Raw genomic sequence first — 27,110 nt, 5'->3', positions numbered from 1 at the left:
ACTTCCCACTCCCGGGTGCTCTGCCTGCCCCGGGGCCCCTGCCGGCTGGGATGCACTGGTGAGTGTTAGAGTGTGTTTTACTCATCCTTGCACCCCCAGAGCCTAGTACCCGGGGAAAGTGTCCCAGAAGGGATTCCCATTCCCGAGGCAGGGAAGCTGATGGTGGTATCCTACAGAGGAGAAAAGGTGCACAGAATGCTGGTCTCCCAATCCAGAGTTCTTGTCACTACTCTTCTCCTGAAGCTCAAATTGCCATGGGCAAAATGAGGAGGAGGGTGAGGATGGTAGCAGTAAACAGACGATAGCTCGGTTATAACTGAGCCCGTGGCACACAAGGCTGAAATTTCCTATTTGTTACCAATTTCAAAACAATCCTTCTCCACAGACCCACCGGAAACAGGAAACAAACCATCAAGTGCTCGTTGCAATTCAAGATCTCCCCGTTCCCATAACTTGCTCAGGCACCCCCCAAAAAGGGCAGGATCAATGCACAATGGTGACCTCCATCCCAAAAACATCCAGAGGGAGACAGGACATCCTTCTATCACTGCCCTCCAGTCCACAGGGCTCCCACTGCTTAAAAAGCAAAGCAACAAAAGAACAATACCTCCCAATGGCTGGCTACCTCCCTTCAATATGGACAAATTTTAGGATCAGGTCAATAATTAGATCAACTGCCACACCCACTTCACTAGTTACCACAGATCCCCAGGCCTCTTAGGTCGCTGGTCCTGAACCCCAACACCTTGAAGCAAAATACTGAATTTATATATTAAGTGACAACCCATTATAACAGAAAACAACAAGGGACCTGTTTTCAAGGCACTGGCCCTTGAAATAAAAACCCAAAGCAACACAACTGATTATAGAGCTGACGGTTTCCAGGCTCTTCCAAAGTGGCCCACATACTACTCTTACCTTGAAGCAGAGCTCCAGCACTTTCAGTGAGGTTGAAAGTGGGTGTCCACAAAAAAGAGCCTGAGAGACAGGCACGCACCCCACTATCCACCACATGGAGGACCAGCCGAAGCCCCAAGTCTAAGCCCGGGACTCTTTTCATTTTGGGGGCATCCCTCACCATGTGAAAGACAACCTCCGATCCACTGGAACCTCTCTGCTAGAAACCTGGGGGAAGTTTTATCTTCCAGAAAGGTCTGTTCAGGGCTACACCCCTGGGTCTTTGCTACAGTGCCAGCCCGAGGCTCTGGGGACAGCCACTTCCCTCCAGCTGATCTGTGAACCAACACCACCTCTGCAAGCCTCTCACTCCAGCAATCACACATCTCCCCTCCTGATCTTCCACTGAAGTCATGGTCTATCAAACTCATCTCGTCAAATGCTGGATAACCCACTATTCCCAGAAGCCAGCAACCCTGTCGCATGCCTGTTCTTACACACGCTTCCTCGACGGGCACCAAAGAGCTCTGCACATGGCAGGTTTCAGGGGATATTTACTTGATGGATATATTTTGTCATCATGGGAGGCTGTTGAGCAGTGGTTACAAGCGTGGGTTCTGGACTCAGGCTGCCCAGTTTGATCCCCACTAGCTGGTGGCCACTCTGGGTCTCCATTTCCTCATCCGCAAATGAGGGTAACTGACCTACATCATCAGGTCAAAGAGTCTTTGTGAGGCATGAATGAGATGATCCGTGTCAAGAATTGAGGATAACGGTTACTGTACATGCTCAATAAAGGTTAGATGTTGTCACTGCGGCTCCCAGTACCCACGCTGAGTGTTTTCCCACATGAAAAGCCTAACCATCAAAAAAGGGTAAAAATTAAAAGTGGAAGGACTTGAAATTTTTGTTATCAGATTGGAGTCATCGATTAAGTCTGGCAAGGGCAGAAGAGAAACTGAAAGACTTAACTTCTGGTTTAGCTGATTTAAAGCAAACACAGGCAGAGCCCTGACTAGTGATGTTTCTCACCAAAGGTGGTCTCTAAACACAAATGTGGTCTGCTGAACTTATTTAAATGCACCCGAGGTAGACTCCTCTGTACTATGAATGACCACATCCCAGTTCCTGCTGTCTAAGGGTGCACTGAGCTTTATGCAGCTTTCTGGAGAGACACGAGCTATTAGCAGACCCCCCAGGGATGGCCAGCTATCGGAGCGCTTCCAAACTTCCAGGGACTATCAAGATGACAATGACCTAAAGCTGCCAGGCCGCTCTGATCACATTCTCCAAATATAATGATTCGACCACACTCCCTCCCCCAGACATATACACCGCCCCCCCTCCCCAGCTTTTTCTTGAGGATACCACAGCATGGATCGTGAACGCACACCCTCTACTCTCTGGTGGACTGATAAAGAGCAAGTTTCAACCCACACGCCATGATCATCACCCACGTCAACATCGAGCACCACTCAGAAAAGGAAACAAGAACAACAATGAAAATGAGAAGAGGTGTAACCACCTGGGTTCTCGGTGCTTAGGGTGCTTACTGCCATGAAGCGACCACGTGCGCCTGGGACTCACCCACCTCCAAGGCAGAGCGACCACTTCCGTGCAGCACCTATTCCAACGCCACATTCTTCCCAAGACAACAATGGCCCTGCCTTCACAACGAACGGGCATGTCACAGATGGCCTGGAGAACATCCCACGGCCTGGCCTTCCTTCTAGTGGTGTGAAACTCTCTGAAGAAAGCTCATTAAAATGCCAAAGCATGTATTTCTTTATTAACTTGTTTCACTAACCTCTTCAGGAGCTTTACATAAAATATATTAAACTTTCATCCACTTAATCTTAACACAGCAGATGGTCTAATATAGCCAGAAGGTGGCCACATAGGGGACATTCCAACACCCCAACACCTAGGGAACCTAACACCACCGAGCCCTTCAACGAGGGGCAGCCGGATGCAAATACACAACTGTTTGAAGAAAAATAAATTGCCCAAGAGGTAGTGTGCGTGGTCACCACTGTCTGCAGTTACGAAAGGGTTATCCAAAAGTGAGATTATGTGTGTCTGTCACCAGATATCGGCCACTGGATATACTACTGACAGCTATTTTGGATATCCATCACAAGGCCACTATCTAGTAAGCTGTATTTGCAACAAATTTCTTGTGAGACCCCCCAAATCCACACCTCACCGTGAGGCTTTAAGACTGAGTTGTTTGCATAGTACCTGAAGATTCCAAATTTCAAAAAACCTTGCTTACACCCAGCTTTTAAAGTTTTCAGCATCTCCTGACCAACCTATATCAATTAGAAAGAAGTGGGACAGGGCAAGGTCTTTGTGGAGTTTTCTTTCTCTTTTTTTTTTTTTTAAACCCTAACTGCTTCATCTTATCAAATACAGGGCTGGGATAAAGTGTGGTGTCTGTTCTAATGGGACTGATGGTCGCAGTGATGCTGAAACACCCAAGCTCCTGAGCAAGAGATGGAAAATCATGTTGATCCCAACATGGGCAAACAACGGCACTATCGGGGACCCCATGGGATGTTAGGGTTACCTTGGTCAGGATCAATACCATAAAAGAGAAGCATCTTTGGGATACGCCAGGGCTCACCTGAGGCTCTGATCAGTCATTTGTATAACGTCAGAGAAAGCATTACCCCAATTTGGGACCACTGCTAATGCTTTCTTGCGAGATCACCTTCAGGGATGGGGTCCCAGCTCACACACAAGGGGATGGCTGTGCGGGCAGGTGAGGCATATAGCGCCCCCCTCAGGAAGCAGGACTTTCCAGCGCAGGAGAAAGTTAAGTGAGGATGGCACTCAGGGACGCAACTCTGAGGGTCAGATCATAAGAGGCAGCGTGTCTGCACTCCAGCTTCTAGTTTTTACCAACTCAGTGGAAAACACGTCACTTTCTATCTTGTTCCACAAAGATTTGTTTGTGTTGAGAAAAAAAAAAGTTAATTAACGCAGTAAAAACCCAAAGTCTGCCTGGCGGGGGGAGGAGGGGTGCCGTTGTCAGAGGTGTTCAAACACAGGCTAGACAATCGCTCAGTGGGGACAAGCGCCATTCCTTGTGGCAGGGATTAAATTCTTTCCTTTGACACCCACAGATCTAGTGTAAAGCCCAGTGCACAGTAGATACAACAGCAAGTTTTGTTTACTAAGTGAACTTTGTTTTCACAGATTACGGGTCCAGCAAAATGCTGATGGAGTTCTGAGACACGCAGGGTGTCAGGTGACCCCTGAGAAAAGAAGAAATACGTTGGAAAATCCGGTCGTGAAGGAGTCCTGACACTCCTAAGTCAAAGGCTCAGGCAGTTTTGAGAGTCCTACCTTGGTTCGCACCCAAAGCCTCCTCCCCCGAGGCCCATGCTCACAAGTCAAACACATCAAGCATCACTAAAACAAGCAGAAACTTAAATGCTCTCAAGATTTCGTTGTAGATCTCATCTGAAAAGCATTCAGAAGCTCGGGCCATCTACAAGAAAATCTGCCATCTCCTTTTGGTATCAGGAAATTAAAAGGAAAGAAGAGGAGGGAAGGAGGAAGCTAGTCGTCTGTTTCCTTTTCTCACTTTTTTTTTTTTTTAATATAGTTGTACTTTTCATGCTTTTTGCCAGGCCAGGAGTGTATGTTTTACCAATGAAAACAGTACAAGTAAAGATGCTGAAAGTATTAAAGACCGTAAAAATCCCTCTTTAAGGAACAGGGGACATACCATGTTTACAAACCTTGCTTTATCCAGCATGCTAATCTCAGAGAAAGGCACCCCCACTCGCCCACTACAAAAGCCAGAGACCTGGAAGCCATCTCTCCCTCTCCCTCACCATGCTACCCCACCCGGAAGGAGCCAATCCTTCCGGCCACTTAGATCTCTATCAAAGCCTTCCAGGCTCCCCACCTCTACGCCCACCATATCCAAGCTACCGCTGGTTTTCAAAATTTTGAAAAACTAGGCTTCTACGGGATCTTGCTAACGGAAGGCAAAATAGCAGTTTCCTTGTCATCTATTCTCCACTCTGAGCAGGAATAATCTTTGAAAATGCAAATCTCATCATGCCATTCCTTGGCCTAACACCCTTTAAGTTCCTAAGACAAATTCCAAATACCTGTGGGCTGCAAACAGTGTGCTGAAGCCCCCTACCTGCCTCACTAGGTTGTCATTCATTTCTTCTGTGTCTTTTTTCCCTCCACACACACATACACACACACACACACACACGCTGCGTGTCTCTCAATTCAGTGGGCACACAGCCCCTTCCCCTCCAACCTCAGGACCTTTATATAAGCTGTTCTCCAACACACTTTCCTTCCCTCCACCATTCTTCATATATGAGCTCCATGGGATGCCTTCCTTGACCTGCCTCCCAGTATCCTCTATCCTGCCCCCCCCCCACACAGAGGCTAAACTTTGTATGTTCCTGTTCTACACTCCACTGTTAGCACTTGGCACAGAAGTACATGACTTAGTGGTTGAATGCGTGTTTTCCAACCTCCATGAAGCTAGCAACTGTCTCTTTCTCCTACAAGCATTCTTGGTGTTTACTGCAGCTTTCACATAGCATATATTCAAATACTAAATAAAAATCATATAAAGATCTGCAAATGTTAAAAAAAATTTAACACTATGAGGTTGGCAAATGTGGGGGTGAAAAACTGTTTTCTGAAAGCAGATGGGGTCTGATACTGACTCCAACATGATATTTTAGGAAAAGGGGCTTGTGAAGCTTTACTGAGTTCTTGAACAACAAATAGGTCTCAGAAACCTTATTGTCATGATTTAAATACAAATTAAGTTTAGAGATGTACAAGGTAAGCCTCTTTTAAATTATACTCAGTTTAAAATTTTAAGAAGAACAGTTTAATCCAATACAGGATTAACTAACCAAGTCATGGGAAACCTGTTTGAGATGTCCACTAAACAGTTTTATATAATTATCCCTCAAAACAACAATTAAAAGCCCTAAAGTGGAAGAGAAATGACTTTTAAGAAATCTGTTTTCCACAGCAGAAAGGAAAATATACAAGCCTCCTCAGAAATACAACAGAGTTAGACTATTAGATCTGAGTGTATCTGCTAGATCTGAGCCTAAACTCTAGTTATCAGGTAAGCACAACAGGACTATTTAAAGGTAGGAATATATTTTTAATCAGCTAGGATTTCATCTTGTAAAGGATACCAAGACCTTCCACTATGCAGTTCTAAGAAATTTTTTTAGGTACAAAAGGGTCCATAAGCAAAACCTTTCTCTCTGTGACCCTATCTTTCTGGTATCTCCCCTATTTCTGAAGCTATACATACCTCTTTTAAAAGAAACTTAAACAATTTGAGATGATTTTGTGTATTCAGAGTGGGTTTTTTTTTTAATAATAAAGGAAGCTCCCCTAAAATAGTGGGAGAGTCTTAGCTCCCACTGTCAACAATGATTTTTTTAATAATAAAGGAAGCTCCCCTAAAACAGTGGGAGTGTCTTACCTCCCCTAAAACAGTGAAATGATCCTCTCTGTAAGTATGATCTATAATCAACTTCTATCAAGTATAGGTATTGCACACACGCACACACAAATAAGGCAAAATCTATGCTCTGTAGGTTTCTGGTTTGGTATTTTGTTTTAAATCCAAGGAGTAACGGAAAAAAGAAAAGTTAAATTATACACAGACCAACACTCCTATTAACTCATACCACTAATGAAACAAAAATCTAACTAAGCAGAGAAAATGGGCCCACACGTTGGAGCTCTGAAATGATTTTGGTCTTTGATCTGTGTGCCCATCTCTCCTATTTAATATAAACTTCAAACCGAAAGCCATGAAAAGTGGTTATAATTAGTAAGGGCCCTAGTGAGACAGCTTTTAGTGCAATCAGGCATTAACAAAGATTTTTTTTCTCTTTAATTTCGAGTAAATTAAGCTGAGCAAAGTTTTATTTTAAAATTTCTGTAATTCAAAATTCTTTTCCACCAGCGTGCACTTAACACCAAGTCTCTGCGTGATGGGTGTGCTAAAAACTCAAGTTTACTCTTGTCTCCTTCTCTCAATCTGTACTGATTATTTAGGACTTAGCTACCAAATTATATGTGCTCTTCCTCCAAAAACAGGCTATACTTCTCCAAAAATTCTTGCTTTTGTATTAGAAAATGGATCCAATTGACCTACTATGCAATTCTTGAGCTAGGTACAGAAGGCGGAAAAATAAGAGTCAAAGTCCCTCCCTGCTCCTGAGGTGGGGAAAATATGTCAACAGGTAAATTACGACAGACTGGACAGATGGGGGTAAGAGTTACTCTGGATGGAGAAGCAGGTCCTCCCTGCAAGAGGTGGCTTTCTGAGAGTGGTCTCAAAAGAAGATCTAAGACACACTGTTCGCTAGAAGTGAATGGGAAAGCCCAAGTGAACACAAGTGAACACAGAGACGGTCAGAAACCATTTAGTGCGTCAGTGACGCAGAGAAGTGGCAGGAGCTGAAACTAGTAAGACAGTCTGGAAGCTGATGATGAAGGTCCTCCGGTGCCAAGTTGAGGAGTTTGGATTTCTTCCTGTAGACAACAGGGAGCCAAGAGATGTTTTTCAGCAGGCAAACACCATGCACAGCTTGAATTTCTGAGCAGAGTGGAGGATGAGCTGGAGCAGGGAAACATGGGTGGTGGGAAGCTAACTGAGGAGGTGTTTGCAACATGATGAGGACCTGAGGTCAGGGGTCTTACGGAGCCGATACCAGAGTCCCACTGGAGAGGAGTTTCCAGGAGGGTCTGTTCACTGAACTTCAGGACTGAGACAGATACAAGCAAGGACGGCAAAGCGCTTCCTGCCGGAAGACTGGGTGGACGGTGCATTTCAGACCACCTTCTAGAAGGGAGGGAGGGGACTTTTATTTCTACAAGTTACCTCTGGGGCACCTGCAGGAGAGCTGGGTGACAAAAGGTCCGGGCTTGGGAAAAGCTATAAATGGAGAGAGAGAGGGCAGGGAGCTGCCGGGTTATAGGCTAGAGGAGAGGGCAGAAAACCACTAGAATCCATGGCTCCTGTTACTCGGGACAGGATGGCCAAGGTGGCTTCAGAGCAGGTCCCTGTGCAAAAGCAGCACAAACAGATGTGCACAGATGCTTACTGTCTCCCACGGGTTTAGGATGTAAAAAAAAAAAAAAGCTACCTTCAAGAGCCACGTGTTTATCTAAGGTCAATGGGAGCCCAGGCCATTTTAGGGGCAGTCAGCCCTTCCCTTTCTGGAATTCACTCTCCCTCTCTTCCTGCCTCCTTCTCAGCTCCTCACCTCCTGCCCCTGTGACATAGGCCTTAAGGGGGTGGAGGGGGGAGGACAGGGGACACAGAACAAGGGTAAGGTAAGTGGCATTGTGACTTCAAGATCACTCCTCCTGTCACTATCCTAGACCTTTCTGGGCCTGAGGAAATTCAGTTTCAAGTTCATACACCACATTCTGTTTCTTTAAATCAACCACCTTTTCACATATGTGACATCCAGGAGTCCTGAGAACATAAAAGTAACCACTGTGTCTTCCCCCACGTTCCCTCCCCATCCCTGTCAGCCACCCCTCAAGAGGAGATGTATGGACAGAAGACCGGTTCCCAAATGCTGCCCTGTAAAAAGGGTGGATAGTTATGTAAGAATTTTGCAAAAACTTGACAAAACAAAACAAAGGGAGACTTCTTTTGCACTTACAAGTGCAAAAACATGGACTGTCAAGGGAGTAAAGGCTAATTCAAACACTTGGGGTGGGGGGGGGAGAGATACACTCCACATAACTTAAAACACGAGGGAGAACTGGCAGATGACAGCACCAGAGCGAGTTTCCCAATAACTGAAGAAGTGACTCGGAACAGCTTCCCGGTGCCAACGAATCTGGTTTGTTTTAGGAGCAGATGAGTTCTAGAACTTTTATTTACTATGGGGTTTTTAAATATATTTAATGCCACTTAATGTTTGCCCCAACCCTGAATTTTCTGTGAAACCCTGAATGTGCCAACCATGGTATCTTACGGGCACGTAATGGGAGATCACTTGTTTTATGAAATTTCAGATCTACAAAGAGATCATGTGCAATCCACAGAGTACACCCAGGCTACTTGCACACAGGACACGGGCCACGACTACCGTACCTTTAAAGCAGGCTTTGTCAACCTCCACCTACTAACATTCTGGACTGGGTAATTCTTTGTTGTGAGGCCAGCTGGTGCATTGTGGGATGGGTAGCAGCATCCCGGGCCTCTACCCACTGGAGGCCGGTAGCACCCCCCCACCCCTTAGCAGGGCAATCAAAAATGTCTCCAGACATTGCCAAATGCCCCTGGGGGCAAACCGCCAACCCTGACAACCATGTTTTAAAGGGGGAGTCCAAAGCTTACGAGGACATGCCTTGTCCTTAAAATCCACCCCGAAGTGAACTTCATTAAGAAAAATTGACTCGTTCTGTTTGTCTCTCAGCACCCAAAGCAAAGAAAGTGCTGCATTTCCTCAAGTGGAACATAAACCCCTAGGCGAATTTTGCCTCAAGTCCTGGAGTTGTGCACAGTTCTGGAAAGGAAATCCAGAGTGGATACCCACAAAGCTTCCTGAGCTCAAAATACACCACTTTCTTCCATATATAGATTTTGAGTTTCTGGAACATTTATTATCCTTACAACAATTCCAGGAGGTAGAAAACCCACTGGAAAAAAAAAATGTATAATCACATTCATCAACAGAGATGTGCCAAAGGCTAAAAAGTTGCTTTTTAATTGCCTTGCATCTTCAAATTCAACACAGAATTATTGTGAAAATGATCTGGTCTCATTTAAAACACAGAGAGAGGCACATATTTAATGCTCAGTGTTCTGAGGCTAAGCGGACTTTAAAAAGCAGGTGTCGTATGGAGCTAGGCTGGGATTAGGCTTATTACCAGCCAGAGTGGAAACTGGCACAGCTGTAAAATGGGTTCATATACCCGCCTAACCTTCACTGTTTCTCTTGCTCTGAGGATAAAATCCGAATCTCTGTTCAAGGCCTTCACAAAAGCAGGATGAAGACTGTCAAAGGTACACTCTCATCAAAGCTGAAATTTTAAGTCATTAGGCCACTAAGCCTCAACATTCTTTGGACCATCCGACCCCACTGGCCTCTGAAAAAGGGGGGGAAAAAGAGATACTAAGCAAGCCAGGGGAAAAACAAATAGAGCCATTTAAAAGCTTTATCTAATTACCCCCACTGAGACTTTTTCTCGCTGCAGTCTGGCCGGCTGACAAAGAAATGGGGGTGGGGGGGGTTGTTCCCTGGGCGGTCTCTACCTTATCAGGACCACCCGCCCTCAGGGAGTCTGAAAGGCTTCAGGTGAATCCTGCAAGGGCAGGCAGCACCCAGTCTCCCCAGTCTTGGGGGGACTTTACAGAGGCTTTCAAATTCTCTTAGCATTACTTGCTTGAATCACACTGAGCAAACATCTCCACCCTCTCCCACTTCTGTCTGAAGCACCTATTCAACAGGCCACCACCTTCACTGATGGGCCGATGGGCTCACCTGTACCCTGGAGTACCATCAGAAACAAGATGCACCAGGAACTGGAAGGAACAGCTCCTTGAGCCCTCCCTCCCAGGCTTCCCTTGGTCTCCACCAACCCAAAGGGAGCAGTCTCTGGCTCTACTCCACATTGGCTTCCCTTCAAGCGAACGGAGAACACCCCAAAGGTGACCAGAGACCCCGAGACCGGCACAGTCAGCGACACTGTCCCACAGGGCAGCCCACGTAAAAAGTCTGTCTCCCTGACCGCCCCCCCCCAACCTTCCTTGTTCTGCTACCTCAGTCGTGGTGAAAACACAGCAGATGGTTTTCCTCTTTATTCTGCCTTCTATGGGAGTGGGGAAATTAAAAATAAGTGATGCATTTCAGAAAGCACATCGTGTGCCTCCCTCTGTGTTTCATATGGTACACCTTTTACCTCTGATTTATGGGGAGGCCCCCCAGGGCGTGGAAATCACAATCTGACCCCTGCTTTTTGAAGAGGGCCCTGCCTCTTTCTACTCAAAATCACTAAGTCTGAGAGAGAGAGCGAGAATGAGAACTCATGCACCCTGCCCCCTCCCAAAGAACCCACCCAGTTTCTTAATTATATTTGGATATAAAAAATGTTACTCAACTTTGCTTGTTCAGTAGGTCAGATGTACAGAAGCAACTCTGAGACGGGGAAACCTCTGAGCAGGCTTGCCTTTCAACCAAGAGATGATGCTTCCCAACCATGGCTTTAGTTAAGACTGCAACCATTTTATCTCACTGTACAGCTTCAATATCCTTACAACACCTACTCACAACAGAAATGTTATGTAAATCACACTTTTTATTTTTATTTATTTTTTTTACATTTGGTCACTCTTCCAAAGATACTCCAAATCTAATACAATTATTTTTGAGAAGGTATGAAAAACTGGGCTGAGTAAACTAAGATGGGGAGGTGTAGTCCTATCAAAGCCTAATCTAATCTCAGGCAAGGGGAAGACGACAATTGTCCTGTTATCAGGAGGGACTATACTGCATACTTTCTATTGAAACTATATTACATTTCTATCTTTTGAATGCAAATCTGTTTAATAAAGAGTAAAGGAAGACATCACTTTGTGGATGAGCTAGATTTTCCAAAACAAACGAAACAATCTGCTATGAATAAATGAACTAAGGTGATGTTGCGCACGTATATCCTCAGGAAAGGGAGGTTTAACCTGAACACATGGGTATCAGACAAGAAGTCCGCCCAGAGGAGCTGCCATCTGACACCAGAGTTGGTCAGAGAGCATGAACTTCAATTAAAAGACACTTACAAAAGAGAGAGAGATTATTTAAATACGATAACAAAAACAAAACAAACTTAACAGCCTACCTTCCTAGGTCAGAGGACATGGAGGATTCAGAAATTAATTAAATCTAGTAAATAATGTAAAACAGGGAAGGACTCCCTTTCAAAAATGCTTTGGTTAATTTTAGCATCCTTCTGTTTAGCTGCTTAGCAACCCTTATCCTATGACCTTTTAAGCACCACCTACTTTTCAGAAGGATAATGAATAGAAACATCAAAAGGATTCACTTCTGTTTCTAGTGAGCACATTTAACCAATTTTTGTAGAAGTTGTATTATATTAATTAGAATTCATATTAATTTTTTAACATCATTAACCAGGAATTTTCCTTTGCTGAAGGTAATAAATGATGTTAACAACTGAGCATAAAGACAGAAAGCAAAGATTCCCAAACTGACCTTTGGAAGTGGATCAACACAGCACTTTAAAATTAAAGAGTAAAAATGCAAGCCACATCATGGCAACTAGCTGTTGCCTGACAAGACAGCAGATAAACCAATAAACAACTCGATCAGATGCCCACTAACAGGGTAGGTTTGTTTTCCTTCTTCAACATTCTATACCTGTGTTGGATGCAAATAAGATCTCAGGAGTCTGCCTGAAGATATCTAAAATAAAAGACCCTTCAATCAAAAGGTCACTTGTTGGATGATGTAAATAGTTAGGAAGGGATGCACCACCTGTGCTAGCTGAGTCAGACCCATCTTCCCCATCACAGAACAAACACTTGTCTGCCATAAGGGCTGAGGCTCTGAATTTCTGATGAGAAACTTTAGTCATCTAGAAAACCCCAGAGAATGATGTGCCATGTACAGTAAGCATCAGCAGCATGTACCATATAACCAGCGAATCCTTTAAAAACAAAACATCGCAAAATGCAACCTGCTTAGCAGTATTTTTAAAAATGATAAAACAGTGCAAGTTCATTAACAACCTAAAATGGAGCACAAGCTAAACAAATAACCAAATCAAAGGGCTCTCCCTTTCTTTTGTAAAAGTGGGGGTGGGTGGGAGAGAAGGTGTTTTTTCACACATTTAAAACCTGATAAAAGACATTCAAATGTTTAATTCATCAGTGTAACCAAAGCTCAAAACACATCAAAGCAGGATCCATCAGCGGGTACCCAGAAAGGTCCCTCCAAAATGCAGAGGTAAAACACAAACAAACAAACAAACAACAACAACAAAAACCCCTAACATTAGTGGCTCACTGTTCCATAAATTTTTGGGAAGACTAATTTCGAACCCATTTCTTCAAAAGTTCTGTGTGACTCTTGAAGGAAGCACAGAACTAAATGTTTAAGAAAAGGGGAAAAAAAAAAGTTTCTGCCAGGACTCCAGCCTCTAACTTAGACTTCCGGGTTACACTAGGTCTTAGAACCATACCTGCCTACCCGAAAAAGCACCAAGTCTAGAGGATGCTTTTAAGGGCTATGGGGAGGAGAAGAAGAAGAAAAACAACCCTAAAACTAACAAAAACCATTCTTTGCTCTGCAGTTCCCTTTTCTCCACCTTCCACTAAAACTAAACTTATTTCAGAACACACTCATGCGCATGCACAGACCACTTCATGTCTAAAAGAAAAAAAGATCTCAAAAATATGGGATGCACATTAGCAACTCAGCCTTTGCAGAAATCATCTCAAGTCTCCTCTTCGAGACCGAAATACCTCGCTATTTCCAGCATCCCTATCCAACAGACAAACTTTATTTCCATTGACTTTTTAAAAGGCTAGGCTTAAATCTTAACTCTAAAACAAGCACGAGGCTTAATTTTTCTACTGATGAAAACCCTCAGACAGGTTTCTCAGCGTACCAAAAAAAGTTCTATTTTTTATTCACCCTTCTATCTCTCGGCACCACCACCACCACCATCCCCCAAAAAAAGAAGAAGAAAAAACTCCAAAGTGCCCCGAATGTGTGCTGCTGCTGGCTCTGAAGCCGTGTAGAATTTCGTAATGGAATGTGAACTGCTCGTCCGGATCTGGGCTCACGTTCTATCTTCTAACCAGTAAGGAGCGAGGGAGGGCAAATCTGCTGAGCAAGGAGAAATACTTTCCTCCTCTTTTATAACCCATCACGGATGCACCGCGGACGCTGGACTCGAGCTGCACGCGGCGCCTGTCAACCAGCCCGCCCGCTGGCCGGTCCCCGCGACCCCCGGGTCCTCGTGCCTCCTGCGCCCCTCCTCTGCCCGGGGCCACCCCCGCCCCCCCGCCCCCCCCCCGCCCGAAAAAGAAAGTGGCCCCGCAGAGAAGTGGGCTCCGCCACCGCGTCCCGCACTCACGCGCCTGGCCCGGCCCCGCGAGCGGCCGGGGAGCGAGTCATCACATCCTCGACGCGACCCTCGGCCCCTTCCAGAAAACACGCCGCTTCCCAGGGAGGGGGCCGGCGACGGGAAGGACCTCCCCTGCTCCTTAGCAACCATTAAGGTCGCAGTTTCCTAAGAGACCGCGAGTGGGGAGGGGGCGCCGGGGGCCGGGCCCAAGGCCGGGTGGGGGGGGCGCACTGGGTCCCCTGTCCCTCGACGCCGGCCCTCCCCCCCCCACCTCCGCCCCGGCTCCGCGCTGCGGGCCGGGATGGGAGGAGGAAGGGAAGCCCTAGAACTCGGGAAAAATTGGTCCAGCGGGCGGTGGACAAAAGTTTCCGAGCGCGCTCCACAGCTGGGCGGCGAAGCGGGCCCGGCGGCCGGCCCCGCCTCGGATGCTCCCGGCCTCCTTCCTGTGCTCGTGACGGCGCCGGGTGCCGAGGTTCCCCCCCCCCCCCCCCCGCGATGCAGGCTCCGCTCCACACCGCTGGCTCCCACGAAAACACGTACACCGCCAACCGAAGGGCAAGGGAACAATACGCGCGGACACGGCTCCGGCCCCCTCCTCCCCCGGTCACCCGGGGGCGGTGGTCGGCGTGACCCCTAGCCTGGAGCCGGGAACGGGGGAGGGCGCAGCGTTGCCCGCGGCCCCCTCCCGGCCGGCGCCGTCCGCCGGGGAGGATCAAAGTCCGCGGAGCAGGGCGCGGCGGATGCTCCCACCGCGCAGCCCCGAGCGGGCACCCCCGAGCGAGCACCCCAGGCGGGCACCCCCGGATACCTTGCGGCGGCGGGCGGGCGCCGTCATCTCCGCGCTTCTCGGCCCGAGAAGGACTCGAAAGTATGTAGGAGAAAAGTTTCCCCTCCCACATGGGGGGGAGGATGTCGGGGGAGAGAGGGCGGAAGATGGAGAGCAGCGCTGGGAAGATGTTTCTGGCCCGCGGTGCGCGCACCATCCGAGTCCCGGCGGTGCTGGTTAAAAATAAATTCCGCGGCGGGCGCTGCGGCGCGGGTCGGGCCGGATTCCTGCGCTCGGACGGCTAATATGGATGCGCATCAGGTCCTGGCGGCGGGGCGCTGCGGCGGCCGCGGCGGCTCGCGCTGGGAGCTGGTTGGCAGAGCCGGCAGCTCGGGAAGGGGAAAAGGAGCGGAGGAAGGGGAGGAGGAGGAGGAGGAGGAGGGGGAGGAGGGGAGGAGGAGGAGGAGCGGCCCGGCGCGCAGCCCGAGGGGAGAGGGCTGCCCAGCTCATCCCCGGCCGGCCCCACCGCCCCGAGCGCACGTAGCGCGGCGTGGGGCGCTCGGGTCCTCGGCTCCGGGAAACGCCGAGTTTAAAAAGTACAACGCGCTCTGCACACTTCACCCTCCCCATCCCCAAAAGTTCTTTAAAAGGTCGCTCCCGCTCAGCCCTAGACATCTCGCTGCCACCCGAGTACCGGGAGCCAGAACCCCGGGCGCGTACTTACGGCCCGGCAGGGCTCTTGGCTCCCAGGCATGATGCAGTGGGCACCGGTGGGCTTCAGGGAGAGAAAGAGGAGAGATGCAAACTTGTTCCGGAAAAGGAATCAAAATGGCGTTTCTGGATGTGCAAAGTTCATCAACTCCGCAGTCACTTCCCCTCCTCCTCTTCTCCCACAGGGAGGGAGGTGGGCGAGGAGCTGGCGACCCCGGCACCCCAGCCGTCGTCCCGGCCCCCGCCTCGGCCCCCCGCCCCGCTTCCTCGTCCGCACGCTCGGAGACTCGCTCTCCCCCTCTCACCCTGATAAGTAGACACATCACGTGTTGCTCCTGCGAGTCTCCTGGGGACGTGTTACTGAGCGGCGGCGGCGGCGGCGGCTCGGGCTGGGGGGTGGGGGGGCCCGCGGTACCCGCGGGTCCCCACCGCCGCCCCCGCCCCGATTTTAGCGGGGCGACCGCAGTGTCCATCCTGGGATGGATGGAGGTGGAGGCCCCCACCCCACCCCCCACCGCAGCCCCAGGTTTGCCCCCACGCCCTCCGCAGGCGCCCCGGGCCAGGGGAGGGCCAGGCCGCCCCAGGGGAAGGGTCTCGGCCGCCGCAGCTGAGCGCGATCGCGATCAGCCCAGCGCTCGCCGGCCGGCCACCCTCTTGGACCACCGCGCCCCCTCCCCTCCAGCCCCTCACTTGCGGGCAACTCCCCGCCCCCGGCTTTCCATCACTTCACTCCAGGGTTTGTTTCACTATTTTAACGGAGGAGACTGCGAGGCAGCGGTGCCCGGGAGGCGCGAGAGGGGCGCCCCGGAGGCTGGGGGGTGGGGGTGGGGGCGTGGGGGTCGGGTTCCCTGGCCCGGCACCGCCCCGCCCGGTCTCGGAGGCAAACGGGAGGGTGAGCCCCACCCGCGCCGTTCCCTCTCCACGCGGTCCTCGCTCTGCATCCAGGTGGGGCGAGTAGATGATGGGGCAGGAGATTAAGGAACCAGCGCTTCACCCCGCCCCCAACTTAGGGCTGTTTCTCTCCCAGGGCCCGGTCCTTCTAGCACTGGGGCTGCCGCCCGGGAGGGAGCGTGTTCTCCGTCCAACAAATTCAAAGCTCACTCGCCTTTTGTCACCTTCCCTTCCCCACACTCCACACCTGATGCTTAAGCGGGGGTTGCTTCGCCCCCAAGGGGCTGAGGATGGCACAGGCTCCTACCGCCCCTGTGTCCCCACCCCGCGACGGCACTGCTGATGCTGTGTCATCCACGTCGCCCTCCGAGGCACCAGGGAAGCCACACGCAATATCTCTTTCTTTCAGAGGGCTCCTGTTTCAACTCTGAAACGCAGGGGCCCTCCTTGGAGCTGCCTGTTCTCCATCCCCAAGGCGACTGCCACCAGCTTCGGCGTGGCTTAGGCGGCCCAAGTTATCACGGAGCCCCAGAGAAACCAGGCCCGGACTGCTCTTCCTCCAACAAGCAGCTGACATGTTTCCCACTGTTAATACTTTTCCTACCGGGGTTCGGCGAGGGGCCTTTGGAAACATCTTTAGACAGATAGGGGATGATTGTGGTTTTGGAAAATAAACACCACCCTACTCCCCCAGTTTCTGAGGATAAATATGCCTCTTAAATAGTTGTAGAGAATACTGCGGTAGAATTAAGCGTTGGAGAGGAGTTAGTAAGATGATGTTATAGGTACAGAAAGCTAGCTACTCTCTACTATGACCTTTGACCCTGGCTCTACCACACCAGCTTTGCCCTACAAAGTTGTAAGTGCAATCACGGCCCTCTAATTTGTGGCCATCCACAAGGGACCTTCCACAGGACCAGTGGCACTCTGGTTTTCAGGGCTACAGATAGGAAGAAGTGTCTATGTAGGTATGGATGAAATGAATGGATTCTGGCCAAGATAGAACTTTATAGAACCAAGCAAAAGCAGTTGGACCATTACCTCTGACGGGAGATAAGTAACCTAAACCACTGCCCAAGAGGGAACCGATTCAGCTGCTTATTTCTCTGCCGTCCGGAATCACCAACATTAAGTTTTCAGAACCTGTTAGTTTTCCCAGGGTTGACTGTTTACTGAGGAAAACTAGTCAGAGAAACTTCAGCACTTGCATTTTCCTACGCCTCCCCGCCACTCCCACCCCATGTCCCCAAGTGTGTTATCAAGTGCTTTTGTGAAGGCAGGCCTGCCCAAGGAGGGAATGGGCAGGTCTCTAAGCAGGAGTAATAGTTCACATGCTCACCACAGAATTGGTGGCTGGAGTTTCTGAGTTGTAACATGGTCCGGGCAGAAGGCAAAAGAAGGGCCAGGTAGGGAATGCTAGTTTATTTAATAGCCTTGCCTTGATATTCAAGAATTATCAGCCATTCCTGGTCTCCCTGGCAAGTGGTAGGTTTAGAATAGGAACAACATCAGAGTTGGAATTTTGCTTGTAATTTTAGCTTATTCTGTAAAATTCATTGAAACTTGCAAAGCTACATGAATTTTTATGACCACCTTTATAATGTCATCCAGATAATACTGGCAACTAAAAAGAGAGAAAACCGTTTAGAAGTAACTTTTAAAAAACTGAATTCTAGGGGTGCCTGGCTGGCTGGCTCAGTCGGTAGAGCATGTGACTCTTGATCTCAGGGTCATGAGTTCAAGCTGCACATCGGGCATGGAGTCCTACTTTAAAAAATAAATACATAAATAAATAAAAATTGAATTCTAATGATACAGGGCTCTGTGTTCATCTTTTTTAGCTAATTAGTAAGCTTGGGAGTCAAATGAGTTGTTCGAAGTTCTGTTTGTTCATACTCAATATAAATATCATTTATCTGACAAACATTTATTGGACATCTAATAGGTTAAAAGAGTCATGCAATCCAAACCAGAGAGAAATGCCTCTGCACACCCACTCAGGATGGCTAGAATCAAAAAGACAAATACTAACAAGTATTGACAAGGATGTGGAGAAATTGAAACCCTCATACATTGCCAGTGGGAATGTAAAATAGTGCAGCCACTTTTAAAAACAGTCTGGCAGTTCCTGAGAATGCTAAACATAGCGTTGCCATATGATCCAGCCATTCCACTTCTAGGTACATACACAAGAAATGAAAACATATGTCCACACAAGAACTTGTACACAAATATTCAAAGTGGAAACAACCCGAATAACCATCAGTTGATGAGTTACTAAACAAAATGCGGTATATCCATACACGGAGTATTAGTCAAAAGGAACGAAGCAGTGACACATGCTACATATCATCAATGTTGAAAACATACTAAAGAAGCCAGACCCAAAAGGACAAATATTGGGCGCCTGGGTGGCTCAGTTGGTTAAGCGTCTGCCTTCGGCTCAGGTCATGATCCTGGAGTCCCGGGATCGAGTCCCACATCGGGCTCCCTGCTCAGCAGGGAGCCTGCTTCTCCCTCTGACCCTCTTCCCTCTCGTGCCCTCTACCTCTCATTCTCTCTCTCTCAAATAAATAAATAAAATCTTTAAAAAAAGGACAAATATTATAGGATTCTGTTTATATGAAATACCCAGAAGAGGCCAATCTATAGAAATAGAAAAGTAGATTAATGGTTTGCCTAGGGTTGACAATTTAGGGAGATACAGGGATTGACTACTAATGTGTATGGAGTTTCTTTCTGGGGTAATGAAAATATTCTAAAATTGATAGTGGTGATGGTTGCACACTCTGAATATACTAAAAACACTGAACTGTACACTTCAAATGGGTGATTTGTATGGTAGGTAAGTTATAGTTCAATCAAGCTGATATGTATATACATCAAGAAATTGTGCTAGGTTCTCTAGCAGAGAAGTGATACAAAAATGGATAATTTATATCCATGCCTTAAAAGAATTTATAGTCTAATATCTGCATCCACATGAAGTAATCATGAAATGCAAACCAACGTATTAAAAACCATTAAATCGGCTGCAAGATTCAGGGGTTCAGAGAAAAGAGATCACTTCTAATAAGAGCCATCAAGAAAAGCTCCGTGGGAAAGAAAGCCAATGGAGCTGAGCCATGGAGAACAGCTAGAAATTTTGTAGATGAAGACTGGGATTAGAATCAGCAGATGCAAAGGCATGATTGTAGCAAGTCATGGGTCCTGTTCACAGACCAGGATGGAATCTAGTATGGCCGGATTATGACATATACAGGAATATGCAGGTGACACGACCAAAAGGTAAACAAGTTGAGGCTCTACCACAAAGAATTCTGAATACCATCCATGGAAAACCTCAGGTATGAGGGCCTGAACTAGGGGAGCGGTGGAGAGACTGGAGGACAGAAGATCAGGAACCACTTCAGAGGGAGACCAGAAGAGCACCTGGTGGACCAGGGATGGGGGTGTAAAGGAGTGAGGGCCCAGAGGATGCCCGGCGCTTAGCCAGGGTGGATGCGGGAATGAATGACAGAATGAGAGAGGCAGAGGTAGAAGCCCACTCGAGGTGGAAGATGACTGAGTAGGTGATACTGAGCTTGAGGTGGAAATAAATGGAAAACGCTGTGCTGCTATGCCAGGGGAGAGAATCAAGAAGAAAAAGGACTGGAGCAGGCTGCTGGATGAGGTGACTTTCGTGGAATCTCACAAGATGTGTAAGGTGTCCCCCAGGCAGAGATGAGGGGGCAGGGTACTCCAGGCACAGGGAGCAGTGAGTAGTAAGCACAAGGGCACAGAGGCGGAAAACAAGGTCAGTTTCCTGAACTGCAAATACCTCACTCTGTGGCTGGAGCAGAGGGAGGAGGGGAGGCAGCAAGAGATGGAGCTGGAGAAACAGCCAGTGGGCCAGACCGCTCAGAGCTCTGTGCACCTCCCAGCTGACTTGGACTTTATCCAATGGTGAGGGCCTGAAAGGCTTAAGGGAGGAAGGTAGACCAAGCCTCCCTCGTGGGACTGTGGAGAAGGGTCTGGAAGATTCGAGACAGGAAGGCTAGTTAGGGATTAACAGAAGAACCCGTCTAAGAAATAATGAGGACCTAGGAAGCCCTGGCTGGAGAGGTAGGGAAGAACGGATCTCCTGGAAATATAATTAGGATGTAGAATCCATAGAACTTGACCAATTCGACAGGAGAGAAAGGAAAACAATCCCTCTGGAGCCCTGACCCGAGGGTGTGGCACCAAATGAAGGGAAACCACCGCGGCAGCCTAGGGTTAGAGCAAAAACAGTGGGGCAGGTGGAGGGATGGTCATTCCAGAGATGGAATCCACTGGGCTTGGGCCCGACTGGGTGTGGTGTGAGGAGAAGAAGGGAGAATTAAAGAAGGCTGCTTCCCTGGGCTCAGGTTTGGTCCCGGGATGGGTAGGGGGTCCATTCACCAGCAGTGTGAGTGTTGAGGAGAGGCGGGTGGTATGTGGGAGATGCGAGGAGGCTGGAGCCAGGGCGAAGGCCCGGAGGGACATCTCAGGGACAGAGACGATGGGCAGGAAGAGCTAGAAGCTGAACCCAGGGGAATGCCTGCAGTTAACTGGGTGACCAGGGAGTGACCAGCAGTCTTTTTCCCCTGAAGGAGCAAAACAGCCAAGGAAGTGGGTGGGGGCTGTCAAGGAAAAAGATGGTCAACGGTGTTCAAATGCAGAGAAATCAAGGCAAAGGGCCCCCAAAGGAGTGAGGTCTCTGAAGGTGAGTTGACTAGAGAGTGGGAGGCAGGGCCAGCACACAAGGGTTCCAGAGCCCCTGGAAGAGGAAGTGAAAGCCCGGCTCAGTTGAGAAGTTAGGTGATGAACGGAAGGGAGAGAAAAGAGCCACAGCTGCAGGGGGATGAGCCGCTGTATGTCCCGAACACCTCCTAGGTGCCAGGCACGGGTCTAAAGTCCTTGTGTGGATTATCTGGCTTCCCCCCTCTGCCCACCCGCCCGCCCGGGAGGCGCTGTTATCACCCCTCTTCTGCAACTGACAAAACTGAAGCCCAGTCCCAACGTCACACGGCTGGCGGGGCTGAGACCCACCCCACACCACCTGACCCCAGAACCCGCTCTTCTACTGCGCTTGTCACTCAATTCAGAATTAAGTGGTGTGCTAATTTAAAAATGCCTACTTGGTTGGACTCCATCTCAATAAAATGCTCTTGATTGGGGTTGCGCAGAACCACTGTCCGTGAGGTTGTTTGTACAAGGATTCAACTAGCAAGATAAGTGAATGTACAGCTTAAGTTTTGCTAATTTGGTTTATAACCACCACCACCCCCCTTCACATGAACCTAAAATACAAACTCTTTCTGCTCTCCAAGTATTATGTTCTGTATGTACGACTTACATTCTAAAGCTGTAGCCAGATATTGTGTATACCCAGGACGCTGAAGATGCTCTCGCAGAGTCCACACTCTTATGGTCTATACCACTGGTTCTCAGTTCGGGTGATTCTGACTCTCCCCCCGCCCTGCGGGATGTTCAGCAATTGCTGGAGACATTTTTAGTTGTCACAAGTTGGGGGAAGGGCACCACTAATATCTATGGGTAGAGGCCAGGAATAGTGCTTAGCATCCTACAAGGCACAGGACGGGGCGCCTGGGTGGCTCAGTTGGTTAAGCGTCTGCCTTCGGCTCAGGTCATGATCCCAGGGTCCTGGGACCAAGCCTCACGTCAGGCTCCCTGCTCCGCGGGGAGTCTGCTTCTCCCTCTCCCACTCCCCCTGCTTGGTGTTCCCTCTCTCGCTGTGTCTCTATCTGTCAAATAAATAAACAAAATATTAAAAAAAAAAAAGAAAAGAAAATGATCTCTAGGAATATCAGCATCCAGGAAGGAGGTTTCAGAATGGGTAAACCACCGGGACCGCGGATGCCGTCGGGGGAGGAATGTGGATCCAGAGAGGGAGAGAACACGGATACATGAAGAAGAAAATAGCTTTTGAAGGAAGGTGTGCGTCTGTCTACGGCAGGGAGATCAGCCTTGGAGGAAAAGTGGGGTACTTCCTATTCTATGACAGGAGGAAAAAGAACAAGAATAGTAGGAACATACTGAGAAATACTGGTGGGAAGCGGGCAAGTTGTGGGACTTCACATCTGATGGTTTTTTTTTTTAAGATTTTATTTATTTATTTGACAGAGAGAGACACAGCGAGAGAGAGAACACAAGCAGGGGGAGTGGGGGAGGGAGAGGCAGGCCTCCCGCCGAGCAGGGAGCCCGATGCGGGGCTCGATCCCAGGACCCTGGGACCATGACCTGAGCCAAAGGCAGACGCTTAATGACTGAGCCACCCAGGCGCCCCCACATCTGATGGTTTTGAATATGGAAAAGTAGCAGAACCAGAGAGTGAGGGGAGCAGCGTGGCGCTGAGGCTTAAGGAGAGAAGAAATGTAGGAGTTGGTGGCAGAAAAATTCTGCTGTTTTAGCTTCAATGCCATGGAGCCACAGAAGAGAGAAAACATATGGTAGGGATTACAGACAGTTGGAAACTGACATGAGTAAAATCCATCACAAGGCGGATGACACTGAAGGGGCTGAGCCCGAGAGCCAGGATGGTCAGGGCCATGGAGATGCGGAGGAAAAGCAGGCTGGGTGGCTGGGAGCGAGAGCAAGGTGCAAGGGACAAGCAGGGCCGCGACCGGGGAAGCAGAGAGGCGCTCAGGGGAGGAAGAGACTGGAACGATTCTCGTGAGGCAGCGCAGAAGTTGCAACCGTGGGCTGAGGACATGGCGAAAGCTATGAAGAAGGGGCGGGACTCGAGTCCGTGACATGAATGGTCAAGGATGGTCAGAGGAAAAATGTGGAGTTGGTCCCTCAGGCGCTCTTGAGGGAAGGGTGTCTGAGAGGTCAGTAGGTGACCGGCACAGAGAAGCGGCAGGCATGAACAGACAGCACCCATGTCAGAGGAGGTCTTGTGGGCTAAACTGTGTCTCCCCAAGTTCAGATGGTGAAATCCTAGCCCCCAATACCTCAGAATGTGCCTGTATTTGGAGACTGGGCCTTTACTGAAGTAATGAAGGTTAAATGAGGTCATAGGGATGGGCCCTGATCCAATAGGGCTGATGTCCTTGTAAAAAGAGATTAGGACACAGATACACAGAGGGAAGACCGTGTGGGGTCACACGGAGAAGGCGTCATCTAAGTGCCAAGGAGAGAGGCCTCGGGAGAAACCAACCTTGATGGCGCCTTGATCTCCAACTTCTGGCCTCCAGACCTGTGAGGAATTCATTTCTGTTGTTTAAGCCCCCAGCCCATGGTACTTTGTTAGGGCAGCCTGAGCTGACTGCTGCAGGAAGGAAGGATGTGAAAACATGGTGAGCCTCATGTGGAAGGGACAGTGGAAAGCATGTTCGTAGACTCCGCAGCCTCCCCTGTGAGTGGGAGAACTAGTCTTTTTTTTTTTTTTTTTAAGATTTTATTTATTTATTTGACAGAGAGAGACACAGCAGGAGAGGGAACATAAGTAGGGGGAGTGGGAAAGGGAGAAGCAGGCTTCCCGCAGAGCAGGGAGCCCGATGCGGGGCTCCATCCCAGGACCCTGGGATCATGACCTGAGCCGAAGACAGACGCTTAACGACCGAGCCACCCAGGCACCCCGGGAGAACTAGTCTTGAGGAAAGGCTTTCAAAGGAAGTGATATCTCTGAAGACAAACCAAGCGTCCATGGAGATGCAGAGGGAGGGTAAGTACTGTGGAGAAATCTGTCTTAGAACAAGGGGATCGGTGTCCTCAGTGGATTGCACACTTCTTGAAAGTGGGGCCTAGTCCCTCAAATGATTTCTCCACCCCCGTGCTAGCCCAGGGACTGCCACATTGCAGGTGCCAAATGAATCTGCTTTGCAAAGTGTGCAGAGGTGGAGGGGTGGGGATGAACTTGAAAGGGTTGGGGGCATAGGGGAAGCTGCTTTGCCCAGGGGTGGCGGAGAAGCCAGGAAGGGGTTTGCCCAGGGGAGGCAAATACAGCAGGCTGAGAGGCAGGTGGAGAGAGATGTCCTTTAGAATTTCCAAATCCCCTTACTAAGGCAGCCCATTGAACGCTCCCTCTCAGATAAGCAGGGCAGAGTCATCGGGATGGGCTACTGAAAACACCTTTACTCAACTGCTGTTAGCCTAAATACGTTAATACTTTAGCTACTCAGATAACTCGAGGAATGCGTTATTTCTGGTGGCTGACAGTTTTCCCTTTAAAATGTGAACCATTTGGAGTAGAGTTTGTTTCTAAAATGTATTATGTACTGCTTGCTTTTTCTCCCTTTTCTAAAAAAAAAAAAAATCGGACAACTAAGATGGGAACAAAATGATAGTATCGTAAACTTCAAATATGATATTGGATTGTTGTACAAAGATAACTTTTTATAAACAAAATTTGTGCTAGGCCACCAAGTGATCATATCCTCAAGAAACTATTCATCCTTGAGGTATGTAATAGCTATTTCCTAGCATACCCTGAGACTCCACAGTAAATTCCAATTTGAGTTTCTGTCTGCTTTTTGTTATTTTCCCTCCCTCCTTATCTGGCTATCCCTGTCCCTTCCTTCTGAACTCAGTGTGCCTGCCAACAGCAAACTCCTAGTCCCTTTCTTAATTGATCGTTTCTAATCCACAGTGGTTAGGAAACTGCATCACCAACACTGTTAAGAAATGTGTCAAAAGTAAGCCTGAGGACCATCACCTCCTTTTGCTGCCCAGTAGCCGAAACTTGCTTATTTCCTGATGATCATTTGGGTTTTAGATTGATGAGTTCTTAGCATATTCCTAAATTATAAAAGTTGTTTTAAAGATATCAGCATAGGGGCACCTGGGTAGCTCGGCAGGCTAAGCATCTCACTCTTGGTTTCGGCCCAGGTCATGATCTCGTGGTCCTGGGATCAAGCCCCACATCGGGCTCTGCACTCATTGTGGGGTCTGCTTGAGATTCTCTCTCCCTCTCCCTCTGCCCTTCCTAGCTTGTGCTCTCTCTCTCTCAAAAAAAAATTAATAAAAAAAAAGATATCAGCATATAGGGAAGGATAAATAACTCTTCTAAGCCAACTTGCCCTCCATGATGAAAGTTCATTGCTTACTAGAATTTTAAAATGATGGAACCTCAGGGGATACAAAAGGGCCAGCTGTCCCTCCTTCCGCCTTCAGACAAGATGGCAGGTATTAGAAGAATTGCTTTCCTTTCATTGGATGAATAGTCTTTCTTTGCCTTTTAAGACATGTACTTATGATTCAATATTTGTTTCTCTGTGGGAGAGAGCTCTTCAATCACGAGCCAGAGTATAAATAAGTGAAATAAATACTTCTTCAATAAGTAATGTGTCTGTGTACCTGTATGTTCAATTGAGAATGCACAAACCAAGGTAAAATGTCTGCAGTTTCTCTTAAGCAGACCCCCGAATGGCACGTTAAGTAGAGACCACTGACAGTGCTTTAGTATTCCCAATGGCTCTGTCTACCTTGCCCGGCCACTGGTCAGCTTGCTCACAGGATAGGTCCCCACGTTCCCAGGTCCAAGGAACAGACTGGAGTTTTCAACTGTATGAAGGGCTGAAGAAATTGCAGAAAATCACTGGACTAGATAGCTGTGAAAAATCCTGCCCATTTGTAACCTGAGAACAACAATGCGTGTATCCTAATGGACAGAAAACTCTCTTTTCCTCAGGAAGAAAGAAAGTCCTAGCCAGTGCCTCTGTGTCATTTCACAGTGAAGGGGGAATTGGGATGATTTTACCTGCTGCTTCTGACTTCTATAAGGCAACGGACTTAGCAATTTCAGGCACTTTACCATGCATACCTTAGGTAAATAATGGAGTACATGCTCAAAAAATCAGGTATTCCAAAGTATGTAGACTGATTTGATGTGACTTCTCCATGTGACTAAAGAAACTTGACATTCATTTACTCATTCATTCAACAATGGGTAGGCAATGATAATGTTCTAGGCTCTATATACAACAGTAAACAAAGCATGCAAGATATCTCTGTCCTAATGAGTCACATAGGTTAAAGATGTGTTATGTTTTAAACAACGAACTATCATGAAAATCTTTTTTTTTTTTTAAAGATTTTATTTATTTATTTGAGAGAGAGAGAATGAGAGATAGAGAGCACAAGAGCGAAGATGGTCAAAGGGAGAAGCAGACTCCCTGCCAAGCAGGGAGCCCGATGCGGGACTTGATCCTGGGATTCCAGGATCATGACCTGAGCCGAAGGCAGTCGCTTAACCAACTGAGCCACCCAGGCGCCCTATCATGAAAATCTTAACAGGTATACTACAAGTTGCTTCCTCAGCAGGAACTTTTATAACAAAGCCAGTGTATGCCTCTGTTGCGGGCTGAATTGTGTCCCCACCCCACCCCACCCCAATTTATATGTTGAAGTCTTAGCCCCCAGGACATCAGAAGGTGACTGGGGAATCATTATGTGACATGTAATCATGTTACCTTACAGGGGCAATTAAGGAAAGATGATGAGATCATTTAGGTGGGCCCTGAATATGGCTGGTGTCCCTATAAGAAAAGAGAAGACACACACACACACACACACACACACACACACAAGCCTGTGTGAAGACACAGGGGGAAAGACAGCCATCTGAAAGCCAAGGAGAGAGGCCTCAGAAGAAACTAACCCTGCCCACCCCCCGATCTTGAACTTTTAGCCTCCAGAACTGTGAGAAAATAAGTGCCCGTTGTCTAAGCCACCCATTCCGGAGGAGTTT

General features: G+C 48.3%; 1 protein-coding gene across 6 annotated transcripts in view; it reads right to left on the bottom strand.

Annotated features, from left to right (window-relative positions):
• The window catches only part of RREB1 (ras responsive element binding protein 1), a 175,315-nt gene that overhangs the window by 113,324 nt on the left and 34,881 nt on the right, over positions 1-27,110 (bottom strand). For 2 of the 6 annotated variants that reach the window (XM_028122854.2, XM_028122859.2), the window contains exon 1: positions 15,519-15,804. The exons of 1 other annotated variant lie outside the window; for it this stretch is intronic. The gene's annotated coding sequence lies outside the window, so the exon portion shown is untranslated. Of the gene's footprint in view, positions 1-14,037; positions 14,137-14,836; positions 15,175-15,514; positions 15,805-27,110 lie in introns of those variants that run through there. 3 more of the 6 variants (XM_028122856.2, XM_028122855.2, XM_028122857.2) reach the window with 3 other exon arrangements.

Source organism: Eumetopias jubatus, unplaced genomic scaffold (assembly GCF_037043125.1).
Source record: "Eumetopias jubatus isolate StellerSeaLion01/CBP00866 unplaced genomic scaffold, mEumJub1_p1.0 scaffold_6, whole genome shotgun sequence".
NCBI classification, from domain to species: Eukaryota; Metazoa; Chordata; class Mammalia; order Carnivora; family Otariidae; genus Eumetopias; species Eumetopias jubatus.
Note: the sequence above shows the minus strand (reverse complement) of the source record. Positions and strands in the feature narration are given on the sequence as shown.